Source organism: Mirounga angustirostris, unplaced genomic scaffold (assembly GCF_029215605.1).
Source record: "Mirounga angustirostris isolate CCGP_5_RB_7025 unplaced genomic scaffold, mMirAng1.0.hap1 SCAF_9, whole genome shotgun sequence".
Taxonomy (NCBI): domain Eukaryota; kingdom Metazoa; phylum Chordata; class Mammalia; order Carnivora; family Phocidae; genus Mirounga; species Mirounga angustirostris.
The window spans coordinates 79,539,742-79,565,131 of NW_026991717.1; positions in this window are offsets into that span (position 1 = coordinate 79,539,742).

Sequence of the window (25,390 nt, forward strand, 5' to 3'; positions counted from 1 at the left end):
GAGGAGCTATCGCAATTTTTTAACAATTAACTTTCATCCACTAAGGATTTCCTTCTAAGTTGGAGAGAGACAGAGACAGAGAGAGAATTGTTTTCTCTTTTAATCTAAAGCATGCTTGATCAATATAATGGAAACATATGAAAGAATACTACTTTAATTCATTTTAGGATCAGTATATCAGGGAGAGAGCCAGGTTTTGTGGTGCCTAAAGCTAAATAGTACAAAATTTAAGTATTAAAGTAAATATTTGTTCTTAATGAGAATAATCAAAGCAATTAAAGAATAATAAAAGTTTACCAATGCTATGTATATCTCAAATGCCAGAAAAATAATATAATATTTTTGTGAATTAACTACCTGACACACCTCTATGACACTTTTACCCCACATCTTTTGGATTCATATTCTTTGAATCCTTCTTCATATGGCAATGATTTTACAATACTCTCTATAGAAGGAATAATAGTATTGCTACAAGTTTGTGCCCTACAAATAGGAACATGAAATAAGTTCTACCTTATGCAATTCCTATTAATAAAGAAAAAATGAGTGGCGCATTTGTAATTGTAATTGTCTCTGCTCCATTATCAAATATATTTCTGACAGGAGAAAAATTGATTAGAGTCAGTGAGAATCAAATCCTATAATTTTCCACATATGATGATTGAAAGAATTTTCCACAGATGGTTCTCCTCAATACGTGTCCAGTGTATTTTTCCTTTACCTCGCAGATGTTACTGGTGGTAGCCTGCCGTGACAATCCCATGCAGAGGAGGACTGAAGGCTTAAAGAGAAAGGGCACTGAAGGACTCCAAATAGTACTTTACTCATCTAACATTTCAAAGAAAATTGATAACAAGAAATTGAACTGTCCCGAGGATTTACTGAGAATAGTTTACCTGTAGCAACACACTACTGAGAATCTACTAAACATCTCAGAGAGGGAAACGGTTTTCATTCTGGGGAAAGTTTTATTTCTTTTAACAATGTTTTGATGTCAGCAGAATTGCGGAAAAACAGTCCCTAGTAATTCCAGGTAATAAATTTTGCCTATTTCCGCCTTTCCTTTGGAAATTCTGCTGTCAGGTAATAATTAGGAATTAGCACACACCATCCTCTAAATGACTGAGAAGAGCATATCTCCATCTGTGGTCCTTGGAACACTAGTCTCCAGCAATGTTAATGGCTATTATATGTTTTAGTTACTGAGTTCTCAGTCTCTGATTGATTCTTGTTTATGTTTTCCATCTCTTCATTGAGGGTCTCACTGGGGTCCTCCACTCTTTTCTCAAGTCCGGTGAGTGTCTTTATGACCATTACTTTAAATTCTCTATCAGGCATATTACTTATCTCTGTTTCATTTAGCTCTCTTGTTAGGATTTTGTCCTGTTCTTTCATTTGAGCCCATTCCTGTCTCTCCTCATGTCGCCTAGTTCTCTCCATCTGTTTCTATGTGTTAGGGAAGTCAGCAACGTCTCCTGCTCTTAAAAGTAGTGGCCTTATGAAGACGAGGTCCTGTTGTGCCCGGCAGTGTGATGTGCCCTGTTCACCAGAACCTGGCACTTCAGGGGGGTCTCCTATGTGGGCTGCATGCTCCCTCCTGTTGCAGCTAAGCTGCATTTGCATTCAGTCACAGTGGTGCTCTCTGCCTGTTGTAGGCAGAGTTTGGTCCCTGTTTTGTTAATGGGCCAGTCTGGGGCCACCTTGGGCTTCAGTTGAGTTAGATATGTCTCTCTTCTTTGAGAATCAAAAGACATATTTGTATGTTAAAGGCTTTGTAAATGTTGCATAAATAAACCTATTTAACATTATTTAACTAAGTTTTCCCCAAATTTATATGACCACAGAATCACAAACACAGACACATCCCCCATTTCGGGGGGCGGGGAGGGGGAGGTTAGGGGAACAGCCATAGAGCTAGCAGTGTTCTGTGGACTGTGAAAAATGACTCTCCCAAAGGCACAAAACCAAAGCTACAAGAATGACCCTTCAGGTTGGAATTTTAGGCATATGGAGACAATAGGCATTCTCATAGCTGCTAAAATCATATCAACAGGCAGTCATTTGTTATTTTTCAGTGTAAAGACCCTGATCAAGCCTACTGCTCTGTCATTAATTCTAAAAGGATATGGTCAGTAATTCAGTCCATCTGATTTCCCAGGCCTTGGGGATATCTGCTTCAGTGTGGCACACAGAAAAGCTACAGCAGATTGGGTATATTTTGAGCCACAGGCAAATATTCTAAGTTCAAGTACTTACTGAATTTTACTTGCCAGTTTTCATGGCATGTGTGATATTTTTAGCTGACTACTGATAGTCATTAAACCCAACAATAGTGCACATGTTATATGAGAAACACACTAGTGTTTTGACAAAGACTCTCTCCTTGACCAAACTTTAGTCAGGCTTCTCTGAACTACCTTCTCAACTAAGCCTCAACCTTCAGACTTCCCTGTCTAACTTTATATCACCCAATTTTCGCAAACACCTTGGTAAGTCAGTTTAGCAAGAATCCCCACCCTCAATGTCTGATCACCCTTGATATCTGATCAAATTCCTCATCCTCCAGGTGATATCTGATGACCCAGGCCTGCCTTCAGCAAGAATCCTATCAAGTTGTTTTAGCCAGAAACTTTCCTTACGGCTGATGTTTCCTCTTAGTAATTTTCCATTTGCTGCCCCGTACCCTGTTCCTTGGCTATAGATCCTCACTTACCCATGCTGTATTTAGAATTGAGCCCAGTTCTCTGTCAAGGTCCTTTTCCCAAATTGCAACAGTTCCTGAATAAAAAATCTGTTTCTACTGCTTTAAATACTGTCCGGCTCTGGTTTTTCTTTAACAAAATGCAAGCTTGCAATATTACTTTGCAGCAGAAAGTAATGAACACTTGCTTCAACTTGGGGGAGCCTTATTAAAAGTACTTCAGTATATTGAAAAATTAGACTGACAGGTTTTAAACACAATGTCTTCTGTTTATCCATAAAACATATATATGATTGCCATCAGCAATTCTAAGCTCCCTTTATGAATGAACCTCTGGCTGCCCCTCCAGAGATTGAGAAGAGGGTTCAGATTCCAGGCCCGTTCCATTCTTGGCTCAGCCACTAAGACTGCCAATTAGAGCATTTTGTGGTATGGACATCTGTCCACTGGACTGAGACCAGCTCATTTCACAAAATAGTTGTCAAATGGTATCAACTTTCTGTGACAACCTTCGTTGGATTCAAAAGCATGCCCCCGGAAATTACATGGCTTCCTCTCCTATCACTAAATCCTTTAAATACTCAGAACTTAGGCACACTAATTTTCAAAACTAACTAATTATAAAATCAGAAAGTCATCCTTATTTCCCTTAATTCATGGAAATTGTATTAATGCTCACATTTATTACAGAAAAATAATCCCCGAAACACATTTTTATTCTTGGAAATCTTGGCATTTTCTCAAGTCATTTTGAAAGAAATTTATGTATTTAACATTGCTTTGATGAATGCTTTTTGAGCACCTATTACCTGTTAGGCAATGTGAAAACGCTACCAGTTTCTTTTTTTTTTTTTTTCTGAATATATCTGCTGAATAGCTGAGAAATTCATTTTATCTCTTCACACTAACTAGTTGGTTTTTTTTTTAATTCAGTATAGTGCAAGATAAGAAGAGCAAAAAGTTTTATAAGGGAAAAGGTAATGTTTGAAGTTACATTAGTTTGAAGGCAGTTTCGTTTTTCAACTATATATAATTACTTTGAAAGGGAAAAATCGTAAGAACAGCTTTATTGTTATATTTTTGCCAGTGGGTGTGTGAAGTGATTTAACTTACAGGTAACGATTATGTAATTGTACTGATACAGGGCATGCAGCCTACCAAGCTTAGTGAATCATCCAGACTGACAGGAGGAGGGGTAAAAATTCTGCCTGCTTCTTTTCTGTTTCACATCCCTGCCTTTACAAAGGAGAGAAGTCTTTCTCACAACTTGCGGAGGGCAGCAGTAAGTGAAGCATCAAAGCTTCAAGATCACAGGTACAAATGCATCAAGACAATGTGTCAACTCCTTGTGGTATAATTTAAAAATTAATTGGGTGGTGGTGAAACTGCCTGGCCCATATGATGACTCTGCCATAAGAGATACAACAACGTAAATGGCTGTCAGAAGCTACCTACCATTCAGAAATTAAGTTCTAAACTTGACAAAGCTGAACTAAGATACAAATTAATCTCTCTGAACTGTTCCATGCTGTCTGTCCCTCTTTTACGTCTTCAGGACACATTTGTTGCATAAACCTAACCATTTATTTGGACAGGAAGAAGCAACACAAAAATATAGAGGGCTAGTGGTAGCACTGTATCCTGAGGTAATTAAAATTCCTATTTTTGCAGCCAATGGCCCCTTCAGCCATAGCTGATTGAAAGTACAAAAATTTAGATCTGGAGATTAATCGTGCCAAGGACAATGCTTGACCAAATGTAATTAGCTGAATTTAGATAAATTCTCAATCTGGCTTTCTTTAACTTGAATAGAAAAATCACACACTTCATTGAACATGAATGGATTTGAAAATGAACATTTGGATTATATGTGAGGATATTTTCCCAGAATAATAGGCTCAAGATTTTTCAATGTGCTAGGTAGAAAGAAGCTCTTTGTTGGCCCAGAGACTTTATCGGCCTTCTGTTTTTACTCTCTAGCTCTATTTGCTGATTTTTGTTAATATTTATAATAACAGGAATAGTAGGTGAGGGAAAGCAGGAGAATAACAGATCCATTTAAATCTTTATTCTTTGTTTTTTCAGTGCTTCTTGTTCTTTTTCTTAGGGATAATTAGAGATAAATGGTATGGTATTATATTTGCTCAGATAGCAATACAAAAATGCCTATTTCCATCATTTTCAGTAATAGACTTTCAAGCTATATTTTCCTCAAACTTGATCCTCATTGTTCCGGTAATATTTAAGCTATTAATTTCTCCAGAGAGTGCTTTTTGAAAATGGTAAATTATAAGACAAATCCCAAAATTACATTTTCTTTAATTTAGAGTATTGTTCAATCTCTACTGTTAGCATAAATGAATAGTCTGAGCTGCAATCCGAAATAAAGCCTAGAGCATTAAACAGTTGGCTTGGAAACAGAAACATTAAGAATATGATTGAAATTTTTTACAGAAGATGAAATAACAGCATGCGCAAAAGCTCATTTATGATAATTCTAACATTTCTGCTAGAGTTATAGAAAAGTAACAACATTTACAAAAAGAAAGAAAGAAAGAAAGGTGAAGGGTTTCACTTTCTAACCAATTGCAATGATACCAATTTTGCTCTTAGTGAAAAGTGATTTTCACCATTATATAGATTTCATTTTTTTCCAAGTTGCAAGTTTACCTTTTTGAAGGAACACAAAGGGCTTTTCAAATAAAAGTAAATTGAAGCAAAAGTTGGCATGTTTGATGTCTAAAATACAACACTAGCAATAAATACAGTCAAACAGCATGTTACCCTGAAAGACACTGAAGTCTATGAATGTCTATAAACATCGGCACATTTATTTTATCTTATTATAAAAAGACATTAATTATGCTAACATGTGATGAAATCATAATAAAATTTCTTCCTGAGTCTAAAGGTATATTTTAAACCACTTATTTAGTGGATTTCATTTCATACAAATTTTACCTGTTTGCTTTTTTTGTTTTGCCTTTGTTAGCGGTGGGGGTTTGAGAAAGGAAGACAGAAAATACTCTTTATAAAACTATGAAGAAAACTAAGTTTCTTAAAGATATTGATAATCTGATAAATTCCTCTCCATAACAATCTGAGGCCTAAGCAAGCATTTGTAATTCTTCAGAGGAAAAACTTCAATTTCAGAGACTAAGAAAATCACTTCCTCCATCTAGTGGTAAATGATTGTAATTCTCCCAAATTCTAAAATACATTTCACCTTTTTTTAAATGTCATTTTATTTTTATATCCATGCTTGTATCAGAAAATTGTATTTATGAAGAATTAGGCTAAATTTTGTATGTTTCTGAAAGAAGTTATTACAGTTTGTAGAAACATGGCACTACTATCTGTAGTATTTCACCCTTGAGCCCAGAAATAAAACACAGTCCCTGGTTACAAATCAGAGACACTTGACATATGTGTACAAAAAGGTGATAAAAGAGAACATGTATTATCAAATGATAAAGGCAGATACTATAAGAACTCTGAGGAAGGTGTGGTCACCTTTGCTTTCAATGGTCACCTTTGCTTGAAAAAGGCTTCAAGGAATACATGGGATTAAAATGGTCTTAGGGGTGCCTGAGTGGCTCAGTCAATTATGCATCTGACTCTTGATTTCATCTCAGGATTGTGAGATCAAGCCCCATGTCAGGCTCCTGCTTAAGATTCTCTCTCTCCCTCTCCCTCTGTCCCTCCCCCCCTCTAAAAATTAATTCATTAAAATAAAATAAAATAAAATAGTCTTTAAAGAGAGGGTGGGAATTACATAACCAAAGAAGACTGAGAACAGTATTTCAGGCTGGAGGAATAGTTACAAACAAGATTGGGAGACAAGAATTTTCTGGCTCTGGCATTTTTGAAAGACAGTAGATATATCCTTTCCCTGCAAAAATGAGTTTATGTGTGTGGTCAACAGGGCTGGGAAGGATAGAAAATAAAATTATTGTAGATCTGTTGTATGGGGTCTTAATGTCAAGATTAAAATGCTGGACTACATTTTGTTAGATTCAATCCTAGGAATTATGATGGTGGCATCCATGGACCATACATGGTTCATATGGGTTTTGGGTGTGTCCAAGAATTTCTTAGAATAGGGAAGTTATTCTGTGCATAAGCATACATGCGTTTCTCTAGGAAGGATGTCCATAAGTGTCATCAGATTCTAACTGGGGCTCATTGCTCTGTTAATAGACAAATATTAAAGATTTTGAGCTGCAAACTGACATATTGAGATTTGGGGAGATTCTTCTGGCTCTGGTGTGTAGGATAGTTTGATATGAGCAGAGAACTTACTATTCACATTTGGGCCTATTTTTTCCCCAGCACAAGCAATGATGAGATGTCTGCTGCCCTGGTTACATGGTATATTGTTCCTCCCTGATCTGGGCACTTAATACTTCCTTATGATATGTTGTAAGTCTAGAATTAGCTCTATGATTATTTATAGACCCATATATGATCCCTTCAAAAAATATCCATAAGCATGTCTAGAATTAGGTTTGGTGAATACATCTTTCTCAACACTGATGTCCATTATGACTGCATTTATATTTGGGATTCAGACATCATAATGATAGCAGTAAGCACAAAAACTTCTATTCATTGGGGATTATATGCCAGACACTAGACTAGGTACACTTGTTCAATGAATACTTATTGAATGCTTATTGTGTGCCAGGTAGGTTGTTAGTAATTCTTACGCTAATTCAATGAGCTAGTTATAGTCCCTCAATTTTATAGATGAGGAAACTAAAGTTTAAAGGGGTTAAGTAACATTCCCTTGGTCACCTTGTTGATAGCTAGTATAGCTTTGATTTCAACCCAGATCTCTCTGATTCAATAAGAAGTGGTCAAAGATGGAAGTGAAACAGTTATTTGGCCAGGATGCAAGATTTCTGAATGCCTGTATTTTGTCCTGCCATAATCATACCTCTTCTTTCCCTTCCCTTCCCTCTGTCCAAACTACTCTTACCTCCCTAGGCCCTTTGCAAGATGCCTAAGGAATTTAGGCAGAGCCTAAAGCCAGGTAAATATCCCTTCTTTATTACTATGAAGCTTTTGTCCAAAGCCCCAGAGTATGAACTAAGCAGGAACAAGTAGCTAAGTCCCTTTCCATAGCTTAATGTTTCTTCAACTCTTTTCCTAAGAAACTATTTAAAAGATGTTAATTAGTATGCATATTAAAGTATTCTATGACCAAAAATATCATGGAAATACTGCATTGTGTATTTCCCTCTTGGCACTTAAAAGTGCATATTAGGGGTGCCTGGGTGGCTCAGTTGGCTAAGCGCCCAATTCATGATTTCAGCTCAGGTCATGATCTCATGCGTCCTGAGCTGGAACCCCATGTCAAGCCCTGTGTCCAGGGCCCTGTTCAGCGGGAAGTCTGCTTAAAGATTCTGCCCCTCCCCCACTCCTTCTAAAATAAATAAATAAATCTTTAAAAATAAAAATGCATACTAATGAATTAAAAACTGAGAAGTTCTGCAGGAAAAAAAATGAGATAAGTCTGCTCAAGAAAGTTTTTCTCAAACTTGTTTGGCCACGAACTCTCTTACCATAACACTCCTACTAAAGACACTGCAGAATAGTTTCCCAAGTTTGGGAAAAATTGGTTATCACAATGATAGGCTTAAGCAAGCTACAATACTAAAAATAGACCCCCTCCACTCTTCCACTGGAATTAATGTAGCTCCATCAGTGTCTACAAAATTGAGTTTCTCTGACCACAAACATATCATGTCTCCTTTTTTTAAATGCTGGAGGTACAGCATGGTGGAATGAACAATATGTTTGCAAACCTCACACTCAACAAAAAAATTACAAAACACAATTAACTTCCAGAACAAATGTGACCACTGCTTCAGTAATTTACAACACAAGCATAAATTATTTGTTAAATATCATTTCCCCAACAAAACCAATGCAGCCAAATCAGGAAATACTAAAATCAGATCCCACATGATTTTTACCAGCCAAAACTATAGCAAACAAAACACACACACAAGGGAAGAGAAGAGAAGAGAGAGAAGAGAAGAGGAGAAGAGAAGAGAAGAGAAGAGAAGAAAAGAAAAGAGAAGAGAAAAGAGAAAGAAGAGAAGAGAAGAAAAAAAAACTTAATGGCTTCAGTTTCACTGGGATGCTAGTCAATCCATGCCAGTTGCCATCTGTGAACTTAAATTTCACTTAGGAGAAAGAGCCCATGAGGAGGTGTGACCCTCTAATTCCATATTTGGAAGGGATGGGGGGGAGCCAATGGGAAATCCATCATTTATGCATACTGCAGCACTGCCTCTCTCAGAGAATACATACTTGAAACACTTCTGTTTTCTTTCACATTTTAGAAATTGCATTTTGGGCACCTCTACTCATAAAGTTTTGGGGTTTTTTTGGTTTTTTTTAAATAAGCATATTTAATATAAGCCTGTTTGATATCATCAGAGATCCATTGGTATAATTGTGAGTTAGGATACTATAAACTCTTTTGCAGTCAACTCTTAATTGTTTGTTTGAGCTAATCACTTTGCTATGTTATAGTCAATGGTCCAGTTTAAGGAAAGAACTTTTATTCATCATTTATGAGACAAGTTAACTTTGTGATTAAGAATAGGAACTCTGGAGCTATACTGCCCTGGTTTGAATCCTGTCCCTGTCACTTACTAAGTACATGAGCCTCAGCATTCTCATCTGAAAAGAAGGAATAATAATAATAATACTGTATTCATCATCCTTTGCTGTATAACAAATTACCACAAAAGTGAGTCAGGAATCCAGGTATGGCTTAGCTGGGTACCTCTGCTTCAAGGTCTCTCTTAAGGCTATATTTAGAATGTCAGCAAGGGCTGTGGTCTCACTTGAAGGCTTGACTGGGTGATGATCTATGTCCACGCTCACTTGATTCTTAGCAGGATTCAGTTCTTCATGGACTATCAGACTGAGGTCCTCAGGTTTACTCTGGCTGTTGGCCAGCAGCTTCTCGAATTTCCCTGCTATGTGAGCCTTTTTGTGACACAGCTCCTGGTATGGCAACTGGCTTCCCTCAAGCAAATGAACAAAGAGGGAGCCCAAGATGGAAGCCAGAGTTTTTTCTGTAACCTAACCTCAGAAGTGACATCCCATCACTTTGGCCATATGTATTCATTAGAAACAGGTTGCTATGTCCAGCTCATATTCAAAAAGAGTTGATTACAGACAGGTATGAACATTAGGAGTCCAGGATCATCGCAGGCCATCTTAAAGGCTACCTACCACACCTACCTAGCAGGTTCATTGCATGGGTTGAGTTAATATATGTAGATGATCTTAGAACAATGCCTGGAACAGAATTAAGAGATATATGTGTTGACTATGACTTACTATATTCAAATAACTGGGATATTTAATAAATAAGACTCAGTTTCTACTTTTAAGAATATGTTAACCTAAAATAGTAATATGGCAGAAAAAGAAAGGTACCATGATGGAGGCAAAAATAAAGAGCTGTGGATATTGAAATGAGGGATTGATCACAAGGAGAGGTAAAAGATTAGCAAAGTCTTGATTAATGAAGCAATATTTGCTCTAAACCCCAGACTATGAGTAAAATTCTGATGGCACTAGGGGAGGGGAGGCTTTAGGGACTGAGGTGAACAGGGCGCTGTTAAAGGCAGCAAAGCAAGGTAGTTAAGGTTGTCCAGGGTAGCTGGGCATTATCCAAGATACCATGGGTAATCCAGGTTAACTGGGGCATCCAAAATGCAGCACTAAACTGAGAATTAGGGTGAAAAGAAGGATTTACACTTGGTTATTGAGAATATTGAGAGAAAGATATATTTGGACTTAATTCAGTCAGTAGTGGGAAGAGGAGGAATGCATGAAGCTGAACTTCAGAAAGTTTTTTCTTGCAGCTGGAGATATGGATTAGGGCAAGGAAATCGTGGAGAAGATATATACACAATGGAATATTATGCAGCCATCAAAAGGAATGAAATCTTGCCATTTGCAATGACGTGGTTGGAACTGGAGGGTATTATGCTGAGCGAAATAAGTCAATCAGAGAAAGACATGTATCCTATGATCTCACTGATATGAGGAATTCTTAATCTCAGGAACAAACTGAGGGTTGCTGGAGTGGTGGGGGGTGGGAGAGATGGGGTGGCTGGGTGATAGACATTGGGAAGGGTATGTGCTATGGTGAGCGCTGTGAATTGTGTAAGACGGTTGAATCACACACCTGTACCTCTGAAACAAATAATACATTATATGTTAAAAAAAAAAAAAAGAAAGAAGAAGAAGAAGATAGCAGGAAGGGAAAAATGAAGTCGGGGAAATCAGAAAGGGTGATGAACCATGAGAGACTATGGACTCTGAGAAACAAACTGAGGGTTTTAGAGGGGAGGGGGGTGGGGGGATGGGTTAGCCTGGTGATGGGTATTAAAGAGGGCACATACTGCATGGAGCACTGGGTGTTATATGCAAACAATGAATTATGGAACACTACATCAAAAACTAATGGTGTAATGTATGGTGATTAACATAACATAATAATTAAAAAAAGAAAACATGTGGGGCGCCTGGGTGGCTCAGATGGTTAAGCGTCTGCCTTCGGCTCAGGCCGTGATCCCGGGGTCCTGGGATCGAGTCCCGCATCGGGCTCCTTGCTGGGCGGGGAGCCTGCTTCTCTCCCTCTGCCTCTGCCTCTCTCTCTCTCTCTGACTTTCATGAATAAATAAAAAAAAAAAGAAAAGAAAACATGTATCTCATATGGCAGATGGGAGGACTAAATGATATCATGCATATATAGTGCTCAGCACAATGTTGGGCATAAATTAAATAATTTAACAAAAGCTAGCTATTGTTGTTATTATAATATTATATATATCTGTATATATATATGTATATAAACAGTTAAAGCTTAGACCCTTTCAAGTGGGACTAATTATAAAATGACATATAATTGTATTTACAGTTCTTTTGTAAATAATAATCTTTTTAGAGTGAGAAAACTAGTATTTATTGAGCATTTATCATGCTAGACACTCCGTTGAGTCCTTTATATATATCCATACACATTAGCTCATTTAATCCTCTTGCCACAAAGAACTATGGTTCAAAGAGTTTATAACACTTTGCCCAAGGTGATACAGCTAGCAGTTGTTAAAGCCAGGATTTGTCCCTAGGTCTGTCTACTCATAAAGTTTTTTCCGAAGCCACATTCTCCACCTACCATATATTGCATATATTTAAAACATCAAGTGTTCTCTTTCCATCTCTCTTTGGTCCCTGCATTCCTGGCACCAGAGTCTGAATTGACAGCAGTCTCTCTTGAAAACAGGTTCCGTGCCTTCTTGTGAGCAAAGAACACCACATTTATATCAGGCAGTTCACACACTCCTAATCTCCTGCACTTCCTCCTGTGTTTCTTCATCCCCAAAGAGATCCCACCATGTTGATGGCGTTGGGCTGCAAGAGGCTGCTGCCCCCGCCTTCTCTGAAATTCCTCAGGCCAGTCCTTCCCTCTTCATAGCAAAAGAAGCCCCTGTCCCACATTTGCCGCAGCTGGACAGAATGACTCAACAGTTTCCTGAACTGGACTTACTGGTGGTAATGCAGCGTAAGGGTCTAATGATGTATAATCTCCATGTGCTTATCATACAATCTAGGCCTGTTTTCAGCTGATAGCCCATAGCAGAAATCATCTGGAGAAAGCAGATAGATCCAAAACATGGAAGAGAGAAACATAAGAAAAGACGCATACTTTCAAGCTTACCAAAGTATTTGTCAAATTAACCTGGAAAAATAAGCATCTTTGTGGTGAGAAACTCTAGAAGGAATTGATCGCGAGTATATTTACCATTACTCGGTAACCTAATGGACAAGGCTTTAATTCTTGTTTTGTAGAAAATGCAAAAAGAGCTGATGAGGCTTTTAGCTTTAAATACATATTCTCCCACCTTCCATAATTTATTTTGATACTTATATGTATCCCACAGTATTTGCTGCTAACACTACATAGTGAGTGGCAAGCTCAAAGTTACAATAAATTATGCATAATTTAGTCTCTTGGAATGTCTATAAATACAGTGTGAAGTGTTCAGCTTGTTATTTGATGCAACATCTGAAATCAAATTGCTTTGATGCAAATGTTTATCTCAATGTTATAATTGTGGCATGAATTTTGCCAAATTTATTTTGTTTGCAAAGAGCATTTTATTAATTAGATACACCAGTCTCAAGGGTATTGGATTTTTTTAAAGACATCAGTGTCAAAACTTCTGCAAATATAAAATGATAGCTCATTTTTAAAAGAGAAGTTTTATTGAACGATTTAAAAAATACCATTTGGAGAGCATAAGTACTCCTAGGCGGTATATTTTCTGAACAATTCTAGGCATTGAAGAATTTACTAATTTTATTATTTATTGCTTCTCATTATCAGCCCATGTTCTTTCTCTTGACAAAACCAGAATTCAAGAATCCTATCTTTGTGTTGAGTTGTTATAAACTAAAATATCCAAGAAATTTTACCTTATTTTATGATAAAATTGTCTGTAATTCTTGCTTTTATTCCATTTATATACATTATCAATCTTTCAATTGTGATGAATCTTTGTATAGGACACTATTGCTCCATTTGTTCCCATTTACAGGTATGAGCTTAATTCTTGAAAGGCATATATTTCATGTGTTTTGTGATTTTTTTATTGTGAACTCACATTTCTTGGAACTTCGAATATGAAATTTATTTGAGGACCGAATTTAAAGTGAGTTTCTTCAGAAAGATTTGGGTTTGCATCTAAAAAGTGCCCATTGGAACTACCAACTTGGAACCACTTTAAAAAAAAAATCTCACCTTTGATCTGGGGGAAGGGAACACATAGGTAGTAGGAATTCCTGCTTCACAACCCCACTCTTGGGACCACTCTTGTCAGTTCAGGTCTTCCAAAAATCAAATGCCCAAACAGGACTAGACATATAAGAAACTTCCTGGGAAGAAAACACCTGTGAAAGATAAAGGGGGAAAGAACAGGAATAGATGAGAAGAGCCTTCGGATCACAAGGCAGGAAGATTTTCAAATGACAGTGTCATTTTGAGAAAGCCTTGGCCAAACCAGTGGCGTGTCTCAGAGCAAAGGTTGCCCTTAGAGGCGTCCCATGTTGGGCTGAGGTAGCTCAGTTCTAGTACCCCAGCCATGCTCAGTCATTGATGGGAGCAGCCCTTAAGAAACATAACTTTGGCATAAGTACCACAGCGGATCCCAGCAGCAGCTGGAGGCTGTCAGTCAATAAGCAAGTAACAAGAGATTATCTTGAAGGGACATGTAGAAGGCACACCTCCATGGCCAGCACACAACTGCTGGGGAGAGTCTTTTTTCTTATTTCATCATGATGGTGTCTCCTGATTTAGAATGGAAGAACAGCCATGCCACCTTCAGAAATTTCCGAATTGTCATCTCAATTCCATGAGGTCCCGACAATGGATGTGAAAAAGCAAGGAATGAAACAGAAACAAGAACCGTCTTGAAGAATCAGTGATGGGCACCTGGCTGGCTCAGTCAGTGGAGCATGTGACTCTTGATCTCGGGGTCGTGGGTTCGAGCCCCATGTTGGGTGTAGAGACTGCTTAAAAATAAAATCTTAAAGGGGCACTGGAATGGCTCAGTCGAATGAGCGTCTGACTCTTGATTTCAGTTCAGGTCATGAGATCAAGCCCCATGTCGGGCTCCATGCTCAGTGTGCAGTTTGTTTGAGATTTTTCTCTCTCCCTCTACCTTCTTCTCTCTTACTCCTTTTCTCTCTCTCTCTCTCCCCCTCTTTCTCTAAAAGTAAATAAGTAAAATCCTTAAAAAAATTTTAAAAGAATTTGTGCTCAACCACAGTACTAGTTTCCTGATACTGATAGTAACAGGGGAAAACTGAGAAAATGTTTCAGGGAAGTAAGAAGTAGGTTATTACCACCACCTGCTAGGACACATTAAACAGCTCAGAAATATCCTTGAACCAGGAAGAAACAATATGAAGCTAGATTTCCAGTTAGTTAGATGAGATGCAATTTTAAGTCTCTTGTTCGAATATTATTTTATGTCCCAGCCTGTGGGCCCTAGAAAAACCAAGACTACATACATCATTCTAAATGTAAACCAATCATTCCCTCTGTATGCCCCACTTGAGGATCTAGTATACAATACATAGAACTGAACAGATTAGATCACACATCCACACAAAACAAAACATACAAAGCATATCCTGACCCCCATATTTTCTATCTCATTTGATGGCATAATCATCATCTAGTCACCCAACTAGAAAACTAAGAAGTATCCTCTCCTTCACTTTTACTCCCCAAGATTTAATCAACTTATTGAATCCTATCAATTCCACCATCAAAACTATCTCTTTTGTCTATTCTCTCTTCCTTTTCCTTTACTGTCTTACTCTTGCAGTAGCTTCCAAACTAATCTGGTCTACCAAGGTTCAATCTTCCCTCATCTCAATCCATTCTTGTTGTTACAAGAGTTTTCTCTCTTAAACACATCTCTAATTACATCATTTTCCTGTGTAAAAACATTATATAGCTCCATATTGCATGTAGGATATATTCCAACATTCTTTACATGACATAAAGATTCACATCCCAACATAAACCTCACTTTTCTAGGCTGACCATCCAACGCTCTTCATCCATTCATTTATTCAACAATTTATTTTCTGAGTGCCTACTCTGTATCAAGGACATATTTTAGCCACATAGTCATCTGAACTTGCTGTTCTCTTAATCAATCATGGTCTTTCATGCTTCTAAGTCTTTGCACATATTTCTGATGCCTCTTTATTATTCGGGATCTAATTTTTTAAAAAGATTTTTTATGTATCTATTTGAGAGAGAGAGAGTATATGTGTGAGCCAGGAGAAGGGCAGAGGGGCGGGGGGGGGGGGGGAAGGAGAGGGAAAGGAAGAATCTCAATCAAACTCAACACTGAGTGCAGAGCCAAATTCTGGGCTTGATCCTACAACCCTGAGATCATGAGCAGAAACCAAGAGTCAGAGCTTAATTGACTGAACCACCCAGGCAGCCCCAGGACCTAATTTAGATGCCACATCCTCTGCAAAATCTATGATCCCCTTATGGTATATTTCCCCCTCCTCTGTACTCTCTTAAATATTTGTATATACACTTGTTACAATAGAATATTCAACTACCCAACATTTGTTAAGTGTCTAATATGTTGCAGCAACAGTGCTAGGCACTGAGGATACCTAAGTGAGAAATGGGCCCTTCTATTGACGACCTCATGATCTGTTTGTGTGTTTTCTCTTCATTAGATCATGAGCTCTTCAAAGACTTGCATTTGCATTTTGGGGTTCCTAAAATGTGACAAGGATTCAGCTGTTTGTTGGGAAAATAAATTATCAAGTTTGGTTCTGATGCGTTCTCTCTTTTTAACCTTGTATTTCACATGTTTTTCTTCCAAAACTCTGTGTCCTCTTAAAGCTAGGCAAAGAAAGTTTTTTTTATCAAGGCCTAGAGATATTACTAAGGCCATCCATTCTGTCAACTCAACTTGCCTCAGAGTGGGGTTTGATGTTCTTCTTATCATAAAGGTGGCAACTAATTCCCTGCCTCCTGAATATGGGCTGGCCTTACAAACTTGCTTCTAATGACTAGAAGGCAGCAGAAGGATTGTTGCTTGACTTTAAAGGCAGGGTTAGAAAAGGTGATACCGCTTCCATGTGGCTCACTTTGGAACCCAGCCACCATTGGGATACTGGCTCTTAAAACAAAGCCACCATGCTGTGAGGAAGCCATGGAGCTACATGGGAGGATTATATGTAAGTATTCTGACCACAACCACAGCCAAGGACCCAGCTGACAGCATCGAATGCCAGATGTGAGTGACCCAGCCTTCAGATGATTCCAGCCCTTTCAGCTGTTGCCAAGTGGAACAGAGATCTGAATTGACAAGTCCTGCCACAATGACAGATTTGTGAACAAAACAAATGTCATTATTTTAAGCCTCTAAGTTTTAAGGATATTTATTAGGTAGCAATAGATAACTGGAACACCACCAAAATGAACTGCAACCAAAATGCTTAGAACAGTTCCTCAGAGTAGCTGCCAAATGGACACAAAGGCCATTTACAGAGCTGCAAACCTAGAAAGCTCCAAAGTAGCACTGGTTCAGTTGCTCCTTAAATTGACACTTGGACTGTATTATCATCAGAGCTCAAGGTGCATAGAGTTGATCTACAGCTTTTCTATGTCATGTTATCGATCTTTGTAACACGTCTTCCTGCTTCTTCTCTCAACGTGCCTTCACTCTATTCTCAACAGAATGGCCGAAGTTACACATTTAAAACACTAGTTATATAGTGTCCCTTTCCTGCCACAAACCCTTCAGTAGCTTTCCATCTCACACAGAGTAAAATGTGAGTCATTATTATAGCCCAAAAGTGTACATAATCTGGTCTCCCCAATTACCTCATCTCCTCCAATTCTGTCTCATTCACTCTTTTCAACCAGTTGACACCCTTCCTATTCCTAGTACATGTCAAGCACATTTCTGTCTCAGGGTCTCATTCTCTGATCTTTTTTTTTTTTAAGATTTTATTTATTTATTTGACTGAGAGAGACACACTGCAAGAGAGGGAACACAAGCAAGGGGAGTGGGAGAAGAAGAAGCAAGCTTCCTGTGGAGAAGAGAGCCTGATGCAGGGGCTCAATCCCAGGACCCTGGGATCATGACCTGAGCCAAAGGCAGATGCTTAACGACTGAGCCACACAGGCGCCCCTCATTCTCTGATCTTATTCATAGCTATTCAATGTCATTTTATCAGAAAGAACTTCAATGATCTCTTACTTTAAAACCTCCATCCTTTCTATTACCATGCTCTATTATATTTTTCTTCACAGTACTTACCATCATCTGACATATTACATATATATATAGTTTACTTGTTTATTTTATGTCTCTTTCCACTAGAATATGAGCTCCATGAGAATAAGGATTTTGTTTACTCTTCTGTCTTCAGGGTTTAGAACAGTACATGGCACTCAATAATCATTGTTGAATCATTCATTGTATGAATGAATAAATTTTTTAAATAAATGCATATTCTAAAAGACAATATCCAAGACATAAATAGTTTCTCTTTTTGTTTTAGGGGAAGGAGGGGACAGAGGGAGAGGGAGAGAGAGAATCCCAAGCAGGCTCCACGCCCAACACAGAGCCTGACGTAGGGCTTGATCTCACTACCCTGAGATCATGACCCAAACCAAAACCAAGAGTCAGATGCCTAACTGACTGAGCCACCCAGGCAAAGACATAAATGGTTTTAAGCCATATATTACAGGATTTTTTTCAGTCAAGATGCCATTTATACTCATTCTGATAGTCACCAGAGTGTTAGTAAATGATATTAGCCCTATGACTTATGTCTCTGTTTACAGAAACACAAGGGCTATAAAGATATTTTAATAAGAAACATTGACTATGAATTCTATATATGAAATGAAAAATATTACATACGTAAAAGATAAAGCTTGAAAAACCTGAGGTGTAGAAAAATGAATCAGTAATATTTCAGAGGATAATAAGAAATGTTTTTCCTTTTATTTTATCTATCATAAATTTGCTCAAATATCTTTAAATTTTTATAGTACAGTTAAAGGCTGAAGAGGCATGAGTAGTGGAAAATTCCTGGAAACAACTTATAATGCTGTGCTCATTCTTACCCATTTCCAGAACACTTCATCTCTTTGCATAGATCTAAATTCCCATCTGGTATCATGTATATGTTCTTTCTGTCTGAAGAAATTTCTTTAACATTTCTTATAATGCAGGTCTGCTGGCAATAGAAGTCTAAAAAAGTTTAGAAATATTTTTATTTCTCTTTTGTTTTTGAAAAAGTTTTTCATTAGGCATAGAACTCAGTTGACAGTTGTTTTTGTTTTGGGGTTTTGTTTTTTTTTTTTCAATTCTTTAAAGATGTTGCTCCACTGATTTCTGGCTTGTGTAATTTCTATGGAAATGTAAAAGGATAGAAATAGATATATCATGCTTACAATAAACAAGCAAACCAAAAAGCTATCATGGCAATATTAATATATTATTATCATATTGAGTAGACTCTAGAACAAGGATTACCAGAGATATAAAAGGCCATTTTATAAAGGTAAAAGTGTAGATCATAAAGATTATGTAAAAATCCTAAACATGTATGCACCAGATAATAGAGTTTCAAAATAAATAAAGAAAAACTGATAGAAGAGCAAAGAGAAATACACAAATTTATAATAACAGTCAGAGATTTCAAAACCCTAGTCTCTATATCTGATAGAAAATTATTAAGGTTATAAAAGACTTGAACAAGGTAATCAACTGACTTGACCTAACTGAATTTATAAAAACACAACCAAAGAACTGCAGAATTATTTATAAGTGCACATGGAACATTTACCAAGAGAGACCACATTCTGGACCGTGATAAAAGTCTCAATAAATTTTAAATGATTCAACTCACATAAAGTGTATTCTTTGACAACAGTGGAATTTAATTAGCAATTAATAACAGAAAGATTTCTGATAAATCCTTAAATACTTGAAATTAAATAGCATAATTCTAAATAATCCATGGTAAAAGGATAAATCAAAATAAGAAGTTGGAAAATATTTTCAATTTAATGAAAATGAAAACACAACATATCAAATTTTGTGTGAAGCCATTAAAGCAGAACCTAGGAAGAAGTTTGTTATTTTTTTTAAGATTTTTTTTTTTTTAAGATTTTATTTATTTGTCAGAGAGACAGAGAAAGCACAAGCAGGGGGCAGTGGCAGGCAGAGGGAGAAGCAGGCTACTGGCTGAGCAAGGAGCCTGATGTTCACTCGATCCCAGGACCCTGGGATCATGACCTGAGCAGAAGACAGATGCTTAACCCACTGAGCCACCCAGGCCTCCTGCATTTGTGATATATTTAAATTTTTTTTCGGGTTTATTAAAATATAACTGAGATATAATGCTTGGGTATTAAAGAAATATTCTTTTTTAAAAAAAATTTTTAAGTAAGCCCTACATCCAATGTCGGGCTTGAATTCATGACCTTGAGATCAAGAGTCACATACTCTACTGACTGAGCCAGCCAGATGCCCCAAGGAATATTTTTTCAAAGGATTTTAAAGTGATTGAAGATGGGAATTTCTGAAAGTAAGGTAAGAAAATGCACTTTATAAAATAGGTAGATATAAATGTGTATTATTATTTATTCCTTATTTATTAGAGAATTTATGATATTTGCATTTTTATTTTTATATATTTATTTTTTTAAAGATTTTATTCATTTTTGAGAGAGAGAGAGAGAGAGCACATGAGCAGGGGGGAGGGGCAGAGGGAGAAGAAGACTCCCTGTGGAGCAAGGAGCCCGATGTGGGACTCGATCCCAGGACCCCGGGATCATGACCTGAGCCAAAGGCAGACATTTAACTGACTGAGCCACCCAGGCGCCCTGCATTTCTTATTATATTGCCAGCCCATCAATGGAAAACCCAGTTGTGAACATTAATAATTAAATTTTCATCTTGATATTTTCCTTTTAGTCATATCAGAATCAGCTTTACACATTTAAAATTTTTTGTTGTAATGGAGGTATATTCTTCAAGACCAGAGGTTTTATTTCACACTTATCCCACAGTCAGTAAGACATTTCAGTTGACAATATGCCAGAAACACTTGCGCTGTGTGAGGTCAAGAGCCATGGCCTATTTCAGTCATACCTACCAGGTAGAATGATACCGAGAGATGGCAAGAATCCAGGTCCCCAAACACACTAAACTCATTAAGCCATAGCTAAATGTCCTTGCCAGACTCTCCAAGAATGTGTATGCAGAGAAGATAATGCTGAACAAATGTATAATCTTTGTTACCATGAGGCTTTTGTTCCAAACTTGGAAGTCCTCATTTGAGGGGCACCTGTCTGGCTCAGTTGGTAGAGTGTGCAGCTCCTGATCTTGGGGTTGTGAGTTTGAGCCCCATGCTGGGTGTAGAGATTACTTAAAACAAAATCTTTAAAAAAAAGTCCTCAGTTGAGATGGGCATGACCCATTACGGTCTTCTTTGCCCAGGCTAGAAGTAGACCGTGTGATATTGTGACTAATAATAAGAAATATATATTTGGTGTTCGTTCCTGTTTGGCAGAACTGCTGCTGGGCTTGTTTGTGCTTGGTTTCCCCCACTCCGAATGAGGAAGGAGGGAGAGGACTATGAGACACTTTTTTTCTGAGGAGGAGGTCATAGCCTCCCTCAAAAGCAGGAACAAGAGGGGTGGACCTCTGCGGCATCCCTGCAGCCTCCTCAGCCATCCAGTGCTCAGTTCCCACCCTTGAGTGTGATTTTGGGTTCTAGTCCCCTTTGGTTACTTTCTCCTTCCCCTGAGCATTCTGTTAACCATCATCCTGACCCACCTCAGGCCCAGCCCAGGTACTCAGACACTGAGACACTGACAGGGCGTCAGGTTGCCCATTAGGGACCAAGTATGGACTTATCCAAGTCTCCCGATCCCCCACCCCCAGGTTTAGATCCTTTCCTTCGGGAGTTAAAATTGAGCAGATTAATTAAACACACTGTTGTGGGGGGGAGCAAAAAAGAACCTTAAAGGAACCGCGTTCGCCGCTTTTGGTCTCTTCGCCCGCCCCCTTTCCTGGCTCCCTTCCTGTGGATGCCCCATTCCTTTTCTCTGCTTTTCACGATGTGGCCCCACCACCGTAGCCCTTTTAAGAGAGGCCCCGCCCATGCGAAGGGGGTGGGGCAGGGGCGGAGTCGGAGGAGTCGGGGAAGGAACAAAAAAAAAAGTTAGTTTCTGGGATTTTTCTCTCTCCACCATGGAGCACATGAAAAAAGAACTGTGTAGAATGTGCCTTTGAATTACCAGCTGGTGAGACAGAAGAGAGCCCCACATCGGGCTCTTATTATTAGTCACAATATCACATCGGGCTCCCTGCTCAGTGGGGAGTCTGCTTCTCCCTCTCCCCCTGCTCATGCTTGCATGGGTCCAGAATTGCTGGGCTGTGTTGCACATCCTCTGTGCTTCTTTTTTCTAAAGATTGATTGATTGATTGATTGATTGATTTAAGAAAGAAAGATTTCATGCATGAGCTGGGGGAGAGGCAGAGGGAGAGGAACGGATTCCCTGCTAAGCGTGGAGCCAGAGTGGGGGGGGCTCAATGTGGGGGTCAATGTAGGGCTATCTCAGGACCCTGAGCCAAAATCAAGAGTCAGACACTTAACCAACTGAGCCATCCAGGAGCCGCCAGAGCTTCTTAAGCCCTTAGAATTTCCTAGGTGACAAGTGCAATAAAGGTGTGTTTTGTTATGCTCATGAGGTTACTTTTGGACCTCACCTAAGGAGAAAGGCTGGTCGCCAGGAGAACCAACCATGTATTAGAGTGTTAGAACTTTCAGTCTCACCCACTGACCTCCAGGAAAGGGAGAGGTGCTAGAGATTGAATTGATTAATGCTGATATACTGAAGTCTCCATAAAAACCCAAAAGAATGGGATTTTAGAGCTTCCACTTTGGTGCACAGATGGAGATTCAGAGAGAGTGCTGTGCCCCCGGAGGCATGGTAGCTCTGCCCCCTTCCCCCATAACTTGCCTTGATGCATTTCTCCTGTCTGACTCTTCCTGAGTTATATCCTTTCATAGTAAAATGGCAAATGGGTAAATCTAGGGAGCAAATGAGTTTCCTGAATTCTGTGAGCTATTCTAGCAAATTAATCAAACCCAAGGAGGGGATGTGGGAACCTCTGATACATAGCCAGTTGGTCAGAAGTACAAGTAATGACCTGGACTTTGGACTGACTTCTGAAGTCCAAGGATGGGGTTGTTGGAACCCCCAATCTGTAGCATGTAGGTCAGAAGCAGAGGTGATAAGATGGGCTTTGACTGGGGTCTAAAGTTGGGACAGAGAAGCAGTCTTGTGCGACTGAGCCCTTAACCAGGGGAATGTGAAGCTATCTTCCAGGAGATAGTGTCAGAATTGAGTTGAATTGCTGGACACCCAGCTGGTGTCGGAGAGTTGACTGGTGGTGTGAAAAACTGACCCCTCCCCCAACACACACACATTAGAATTGGGTCCAGAATTGCTGGGCTGTGTTGCACATCCTCTGTGTCTTGTCTTACATGATCTTGGCTCACTTTTTGGTTCCAGAACTGTTGCCACAAGAAACTATAGGAAGGTGTGGCCTGGCAGCACCTTGTCTGAGGTACAGCAAGGTTCTCTTACTTTCTGCCAGACTTGTCTTCTGTCACCACTTGGGATGCCTTTGGGCACCCTTTCAGCCATTCTAGCTTACCTACAGAACCCTTAATAAATGGAAGAACAGGAGCTTGAGAATAAATACCCTCTCTTCTGTCTCACCAGCTGGTAATTCAAAGGCACATTCTACACAGTTCTTCTTTCATGTGCTCCATGGTGGAGAGAGAAAAATCCCAGAAACTAAAGCTCAAGAAAAACCGAGGTGGGGTAATGAATGAAAATGAGGGACCAGAGAGGAGTCTGGCAACCTCTATAACCTCTAGGCTATGCCAGCATATTAGGACATGTAATAGTCCTCTAACAGCTGAGTACAGTCATTTAATAAATTTGTGTTGAAAAGATAATATATGAAGTTCAGTAAGGTACTAATAAGGCAGTATTTTTCTGGCATATATTTGACTATAAATTCTTATGGACAATATAATGTATTAGCTATCTAGAAAAATCTGCTTTAAAAATTCATTTAAAATTAGGAGCCTGGGGGCACCTGGGTGGCTCAGATGGTTGGGCATCTGCCTTAGGCTCAGGTCATGATCTCAGGGGCCTTGGATCCAGCCCCACATCGGGCTCCCTGCTCAGTGGGGAGTCTGCTTCTCCCTCTCCCCCTGCTCATGCTTGCTCTCTCTCTCTCTCTCTCTCTCTCTCTCTCAAATGAATAAATAAAATCTTAAAAAATAATAATAAAATAAAATAAAATAAGGAATCCAGAAAAACACCATGTGTAGTATTTGGCTTCTAATCAGAATTTTCATTGGAATAAGCCTATTATTTCTTCTTCAATGAAAATTTTTATTTACATCTTCTCTCTGCAAACAAAATGTTAGCAAGAGTTAGCAAGGGTTGATTGGAGGCAAGAGAAGGATAGCAGGAGGGAACCTGAGTAAATGCTGGCAAGAACTCCTCTCCTGCTGACTTTACTATTTTCAAAAGGCAAATGAGGAAGTATGGAATTTATTTAGTGGATGGTTAAGAGTTTTTTAAAAGCTTAGTTTTCAGTATAAAAACATTGACAAGGGCTATTGACATTAATTTACTTGAATAGATGGAAACATAGTGAAACTTTTATTCCAGAATGTTATAAACAATAAATTTCATGAATATTTATTGCAAAATCTACCAAATTATAATTCTTTACAGTGCATTGTTCACCTAAAATTTCACTGTCATAAAGTCATAGCACACTCAGAGTCTAGAATGCTTGGTACAAATATTTACTAAATGAATTAGAATCAGGGGAGGTTTCCCCACTATTCTGACTCCCTCTGATTCCACCAGGGCTTTCCCTTCTTTACCACCGTCACCCACAGGGACTATAGGAGATTAAGGACCCCATCCTCCAATAGGGGAGGAAGCTTACTACTGTTCTGTTAAGAAAAAGAAAGTATTCATATAGGGCATTAAATTGTATCCTCAACGAAGTCTCTGGGCAGAATGAGGTGTCTTGAAGAGGTGGCAAGAGGCCTTGGAAGAAATCAGGTATATCTGCATCTATTTTAGTATTTTATCTTTGTTTTGGCACTAATTTTGTGTTTCTATCCTTTCAGGACCCTAATATTTTATTCTTTTTTTTATTATTATTTGACAGAGAGAGAGAGAGAGAGAGAGAGGGAGAGACCACTAGCAATGGGGAGGGGCAGAGGCAGAGGGAGAAGCAGATGCACCGCTGAGCCCGGAGCCGCATGCGTGACTCAATCCCAGGACCCTGAGATCATGACATGAGCTGAAGGCAGACGCTTAACAGACCGAGCCCCCAGGTGCCCCCTTAATATTTTATTCTTAAGAGACTTAGCTGAAGTCTTAAAAATAGTAAAACTTGCATTGATTTCTGCCATAACAACTCTAATTTTCCCTGAGATAATAAAGATAATGCCGTTGTTGGGGAGCAAGAATTCCTGTCCCCTTCAAGTGTCCTTCTAGCTGGACTAAGAATCAAATCGACATAAGTCAGATTAGCAGGAGAAAAGCACATTTAATAGCGTACATATGGGGAATCCATACAGACATGGAAATTCTGAAGACAGGCAAAGTGAGGTATGTATGTCATTCTGAACAAGGGGAAGGCGGTCAGGGCTGGTACTTCAGAGGAAAGGACTGCACTTCACAGGGCAATAGGAAGAGCACATGTTTGCTGATTAGATGTTTGCCCTACCACACAGGGGTCACTCATATAAAATTTATCTCTGCTGATAACCCTTATTCTGGAAAAGACCCCCAATCTAGATCCTTCTATATAGTTAAGGAAGTTAGGTCTCAGTTGCCTTCCACTCAAATTAATCTTCATGCCAAAGTACCCAACTTGGCCTGCCAAGCCTGCACTTGGCCCCTACCCTGTCAACTAGAAAATAAGTTTAGGAAGTTCAGGAAAGAAAGAAAAGCACAATGAAAGAATG